Source organism: Triturus cristatus, chromosome 9 (assembly GCF_964204655.1).
Source record: "Triturus cristatus chromosome 9, aTriCri1.1, whole genome shotgun sequence".
NCBI lineage: Eukaryota > Metazoa > Chordata > Amphibia > Caudata > Salamandridae > Triturus > Triturus cristatus.
In genome coordinates this window covers 1,268,969,452-1,268,976,313 of record NC_140592.1, presented here as the reverse complement: position 1 = coordinate 1,268,976,313, position 6,862 = coordinate 1,268,969,452, and positions in this window count along the sequence as shown.

The following is a 6,862-nucleotide window of genomic DNA, read 5'->3' as shown; positions in this document are numbered from 1 at the left end:
CCGGGTGGTTTTGGAGTGTGATATCAGCCTGGGGATGGAGAGTTTTATCCTTCCTAGGTATTGGCCTTCTTATGCTCTTCAGTTGTTGTTTATGCCTGCAAGGTGGACCAGCGATTTGTGGTCTGTGTGCCACATCATGCATTCCACATCACAGGTCCCGTTCAGAATGCCGGAAGGAAGAAGAAATGATGCTCCATGAGCAAATCAATGGAATGATGAAGATTGATGTCTCGTGAAGGGCAAGAAGGGGACAAGGAGGGAATGTGGAAATGTGGATTTTCCTGATCAGTTATGTCCCCTATCTTGGACCCCAACGGTTCTATATGCATGTTACAAGTACATGTATGTTCCCTCCAGTTCCAGTTTCTAAGACGCAAACATATGTGTGTCTACCGTCGACATGTTCTCTGTCAGATCCGCCATCACAGGGCTGGATATTCGATTCCTAAGTATGAAAGGCCACCGACTTTATATGGCTAAGTTACTTCATTTTTACAGTTCAGGCAAGTAGGCCCGATTCTGTCCTCAAGCCTTTCCCTGCTCTCTGTCTCTGACAGCTTCAGCTTGAGCTCGCATCTGTATCCATGAACTTTGTCCTACTCCCTGTGCAGCTAACGGTGCCTGCCTCGGCCAGTTTTCGCCTGTCTGCCAAGAAGTTGTATTTCACCTTCGAATTATCTATTTTGCTCTCCAGCCGATGCATTCCTGTCCAGTGATTTAGGTAAACATTTCCTTTAGCTCACAAGCAAGGGACTCAGCCTTTCCGTCCTCCTGCAAGTGATTCATAGCCCTGCTGCCATGGAAAGTTTTCTATCCCTCGCATCTCATATAGACACTTAGACGCTTGTACACGTACACAGTCAGTATAGAATAGATTCTGTCCGAGAGTCTCTTCCTTGTGGATAACATAGTTCTTTAAACATAGGATGTTAGATATGATTTGGGATTAGGTTGACTTGACCCCCAGACTTCTCGTCTCCACATGTAGAGCTAAATGTCAAGTCCCCTTCACCCCCTAGTTGCACGTCAATTACACGTCATACTGCTGCGCGCGCATCTATGCCAAGTATTATCTTATAGATCCACCTATGTCTGATAATTCTAACCAATCATGTTTCTTTTATTCCTTATTACGCCTAGTTTCGATTATGTCACTGTTTTGTCACTTTTCTTATCAAATGTTACGCCTTCTACATTCGTTTCATTGTAATGTACTTATTATAAAAATACATGTCTGTTAATAAATTATTGTACTTCACTTCCTGAACCCTCGTGGTGACGGAACCTGAAGGCCGCGACTCGAGTCGGCCATTTTGAATGGAATAAAGCCCACTAGAAAACCTCTTATACCACGGATTCTGCCTCTTGTTATTTTGAGCTATTTACTTTATTTTAAGATTCCGTATGAAATTCAGTCCGGTATTTTTATTTACCACAGGAGGCAGGAGAGTCTTGGTAAGTGGTCTTACTGCCTCCCCTATATTGTAACATCTGAATGGACCCCCCTATGAGTGGATGTCCGAAAGGCACCCATATTTTTGGGTGCGTTTGCATCTTTCTTTAGCTTTTCAAGCATCTGGTCTACCTGCTGTCCAAAAAGGTGATTACCATTGAACGGCATGTTCAACAGATGCTGTTGCAGCAAGGCGTGATGCATGACCAGGATACTGGTAATGACTCCCCTGGCCATGGTGTCGGCTGCGTCTAGAGAGCAGCAGTTGGTGACGTTTCACATGGTCATTCCCTCTATAACCAGCTCTTGCCCAAGCCGCCTGTACTTCCCACGGAGATGTCTGAGAAGTTGCACCATCTCATCCCAATGTGCGCTGTCATATTGGGATAGCAGGCCAACCAAGCTGGCTGATTGTACTGCTACCCTTTTGCCCTCTGCATCATTCTTTTTACTCGCCTTTTCAAGATGTGGCGCATCCCCTGTACCCTGCACATTGGCGTGTTTCTGCGCCGTGTGGACCACGAGAAAGTCGGGAGGAACGTGGCTGTGAATATAGGGCGGGCCATTAGAGGAGGGTTTGCAAAGTATCAACCCTGTGTGATGACCTGAGCCTTGACTGGCTCTTTGGATGTCTCAGGTGTGGCCTTCAACTTCCCTTTCAGCATTGGGAGCAACTGGAGGCTATGTTGGGTCTTTGACGGTGTTTCAACCACAAAGTCACCATCTTTCTGGATGACTTGCATATCTATTTTATGAAGAGCAGCTGCCTTAAGTATGACTTCATGGTATGAGGTGGTGTCATCATGGGGGAAGGTTTTGATGGGTACAGATGAGGGTAGAAAGCCTGAGTAATTGACATTATAGTTGTTGCACGGGTCATCCCAGGGTTCAGGGTCAAAGGGGGCATAGTAGGGTTAAGATGGATACATTGGGCTTCCCTCCCCATACGGAAAGTGTGGTGCCTACTCTGGTGAAGCTGGAGGTTGAATGTATGGTGGCGGCAGAGGAGGAGGTGGAGCCCGAGAGGGGGGAGGTATAGGAGGTGGAGGATGAGGAGGAGGCTGAGCAGCGATGGGGCTGGTGTATCCTGTCCTTTAGAGGAGGTGAGGCGGTGGAGGATGAGGAGGAGGCTGAGCAGGGATGGGGCTGGTGTATCCTGTCCTTTAGAAGAGGTGAGGAGGTGGAGGATGAGGAGGAGGGTGAGCAGGGATGGGGCTGGTGTATCCTGTCCTTTAGAGGAGGTGAGGAGGTGGAGGATGGGGAGGAGGCTGAGCAGGGATGGGGCTGGTGTATCCTGTCCTTTAGAGGAGGTGAGGAGGTGGAGGATGAGGAGGAGGGTGAGCAGGGATGGGGCTGGTGTACCCTGTCCTTTAGAAGAGGTGAGGAGGTGGAGGATGAGGAGGAGGGTGAGCAGGGATGGGGCTGGTGTATCCTGTCCTTTAGAGGAGGTGAGGAGGTGGAGGATGGGGAGGAGGCTGAGCAGGGATGGGGCTGGTGTATCCTGTCCTTTAGAGGAGGTGAGGAGGTGGAGGATGGGGAGGAGGTTGAGCAGGGATGGGGCTGCTGTATCCTGTCCTTTAGAGGAGGTGAGGAGGTGGAGGATAAGGAGGAGGCTGAGCAGGGATGGGGCTGGTGTATCCTGTCCTTTAGAGGAGGTGGAGTTTCCAAGGCAATTTTGCTCCTCAGAAAATAACTTCCTCTTCCATGGGAGAGTCCCTTGAGGCTTCGGTAACAGCTTGGTGGAGATTTTCCCAGTTTGAGGATGGATGAAGAGGCACTTTTGGTGAGCATACAACTCCTCCTGCAACTAGAAAACAGGTTGCTTGGACTCATCTGAGGCAGCTGCCAACAGAGCTTTCGGCACCTAGTAGACCTTTGGCATCGATGGGGCCTTCGGCATATACGTTTTTGGTGAGATGTTTACTTCCATGTTGGGTTCAATGCCGGAGTCGAGGAGCCCATTGGCTCAGAGGGAGGTCATGGCTTATGCGGCTTTTGTGACTGGAGAGGAGAGCTTTGTCGGCTCTGAAGGCTTCTGTCTCTGCCGACCACTGCCCAAAGGCAGTGGTGGCCTGGCAGGCTGATGGTGAGTCTCTGGGATCGACTGCCAAATCCCACTAGGCTGGTGCTCTGCCTGTCCATGGGGTCACTGGGTGGCAGTGGGTTGTGAGTGAGTGGTGACCATACTCACTGTCAAAGTCTTTGGAGGTTCTTGAACTTCGGGGTCTTGATGCTGTTTTACCCTTGAATTCGGAGAGCAAGTTTGGGCCTGAACTAGACCGACTGGAAGTGCTTGCTTCTGCCTCAACGTGAATCTCGCATCAACCGCAGATGTCTAAGTGTTGTTGATGTTTTGCATTCTTTAGTGAGCCCACCTCCACTTGAATCTGTACCGAAGGATCTTTGACCGGAAGCTGAGGCATGCCTGGAACGTAGGCTTGTCGCACTCAGGGGAGAGGCAGGGACTGTAGACTTGATGGGGGTCAGTCCAGGGGAACTTGCATTGGCACTGGGGGCAGTATTAGAAGGTGACTGACCTGGCATTCTCATCAACACCACACCAGTGACGGTGGGTGATAGGCCCTGAGAGGGGGTTAACGCCCCGGCAAAAGAACGCCAAAGTGAGTCCAGTTGTTGAAGTTCGTCAAAGAATAGCGCACCAGGGTCGAGGATCCATTAAGATTGTTCTGTGACATGGGATTCGAGTGGTCAAGTGGGCCATAGAAAAACTCTATTAGGAGCCGTACATGGAGACCCATCGAACACATCCGAACCCGATGGCAGAAAAAAACAATCGAATAGAGCTGGTGCCCATGTGCATGGCCAACTAAGGGAGGAGTCACTATACCTCATGACTCAAAATACTTCTTCAGGAAAAAAAAAAAGTTGCAAATATCCAAACGGCATACTAGATGGCAGGTATATGCACAACATGTGAATCTCGACTCACACATGCTAAAAACATGTCTTTGTTATAGTTTGTGAACATCCACTCAGTTAAGATTAGAATGGTGATCACATTTGCAAGAGAGTTTCTAGGCCACTCCATCAAACTCTTAGGTATACCTACTCGTACTGCTTATGCTAAAATGTACAACTGCATAGTATGTGCATAAACAAGCTTACTTTGCAGTTGTGCATCGCACGGGTCTGTATGGCATACATTTGCTTCTTACCTTGTGCATTAATAATGCAGGCTTAAGCTTCGAATGGCCCACCTATAAGTGAGGGCAGGGGTTGGAAACATCTACTGTGATTTGAACCATAAGAGGAAGTGTCTACACACAGTAAGTCAGTTTGTTCTACGTTATTTGTTCAAAGTGGACCAGACTATGAAAGGATTTCCACACAGATTACTGAGCAGCCTTGCTGTGATTCAAAAAAGCAATTACAAATCATGACCTGTGAAGTTTACGTTTACACATGATTGTAATTCGAGAACTGTTGTCCAACTTCCATTTGTTTCTCAATACTCAGGCATATTAATACATTCAGAAAGATACTTACGTAGGTGTATAACATTTAGAAAAAAGATGTCTTACACAGATTTTTCTAATTCTATGTGTCTATACTCTACTTATTGTGCTCTGAATGCATACTTGGTATAATTTGTATTTTTTATATTAATGTTTATTATGATAAAAATGATGTTCTGACCATTTTTTCCTACAACAATCATGTGATTAGATTTGATGCACTTTCTTAGACTTACTGCACCACTCACACGTTTACCTTTCAGGTGAACATCAGATGAAGAAATAAGTGCGGGAAATGCATTGTAAATTGAGAGTACTTACTTTTTAAGGTGTGTGTTTATTTGGACTTCATTTTTTTCTGACCATATCCCTGATCCTTCACTGTAAAAATTGAAAGTCCTTAACTATATGCTTTTTGTATGCATGCCTGCATAAACTATTAACATATAAATGGCATTTAGTTATACATGTTTTGCAATTTGTGAAGTAGGTGCACACTACATATATACTTAACAGATTTTTCATAAGTGTGACTTACCTCTCAAAAGAGCTTTGTGAATCCGGCCTCTTAGATCTACATGCTTCTGTAGTCTGATAAAAGTAAAAACCCACGCTAATGGCAATACCATGAGCATGTGGAAAGTCAAGCGTATTTGTTAGGTTTCTGAGATGTAATGTTCGAATATGTTTAAATATTTGCATTCTATTATTGTACACGCACAATATTTTTACATTTGTTTGGTACATATCGCCCCGGAAAAGTTAGTTAAATTCAACAGACTACATTACGAACATGCCCAGGATGTAATCCGATTAACACTCTTACCCAAATTTTGTCAAACAATCCTAGATTTATGAAATTCGGGAATATTGTCTTTCATAGATTCAATGACATATGTTGCCAAATCAATGCATCCTTTTTAATTAATACTTTTTGGAGGAGTCCCGCTTAGGTTGATTCAAACTCTTCTTTGTAATGGTGGTTTCCATACTTGCTGGGAAAGTTATAATTTGTAAAAATTGGCTTTGCGTAACTTAGGCAGAATACAATAAATTCTGGACAATCGGACAAACATGTCGCTATAGTAACTTGTGGTTACCTTTAAATTAGCTCCATTTTCTTCTGAGAGTATGAATCTTACAAACGTATTGTGATATAATAATTGTCAATTCTTTTTATCAGATTGACAAAAAGTGGTTAAGCAATGACTCTTTGAGTTTTTTAAAATAAGTTTCTGGGCATTACAAAATAGACAAATGAAAGTTTAAAAATAATTTTGTATTTTTATTATAATTACTCTGTGAACTTTTGAATACATATTTCTAGTATATTTTAATTCGTTCTGTGAACCTTCTAACTAAAACAATTCTAGGAAAATTTGAAAATTACTCCGTGAACTTTTAAAATATATTTTAAAAACTTTTGAAGATAATCCAGGGAACTTTATAGCAATGCTAGTGAATGTTTAAAAATAACAGTGAACCTTTTAGAATATTTAACTACACATTTATCTTTTTTTTTACTGCAAGTATAACAACACATACTTAAGCAAATGTTATAAAAATAATTGAAATGTTTTTATCATTATAAGAACTTTAAATTATAAGTATGTGCATTTTTAAAGAAACCTGTGCATATCTGTAAAATGAATCTACATCTTAACTGATTCTGTTTGTAATTTCAAAAACATCTGCATATTGTTTGAGTTTTATCCACTTTTAAACAATGATTTTGTTCATTTCTTTTAAACGAGTACCTGTATTGTTTTGAATCATGAACTTTTTCAGTGATACGACATTCCTTTGTGAAGAATTTTGCCTATTCTGAATTTGTGCAAACAGATTATCACTGTAATCCAAATGTTAGTTCCAGTTCACTCTGATGTGTGTTACCATTGTGAAAAAACACATGCAGCATAATGTTCCTGCGCAC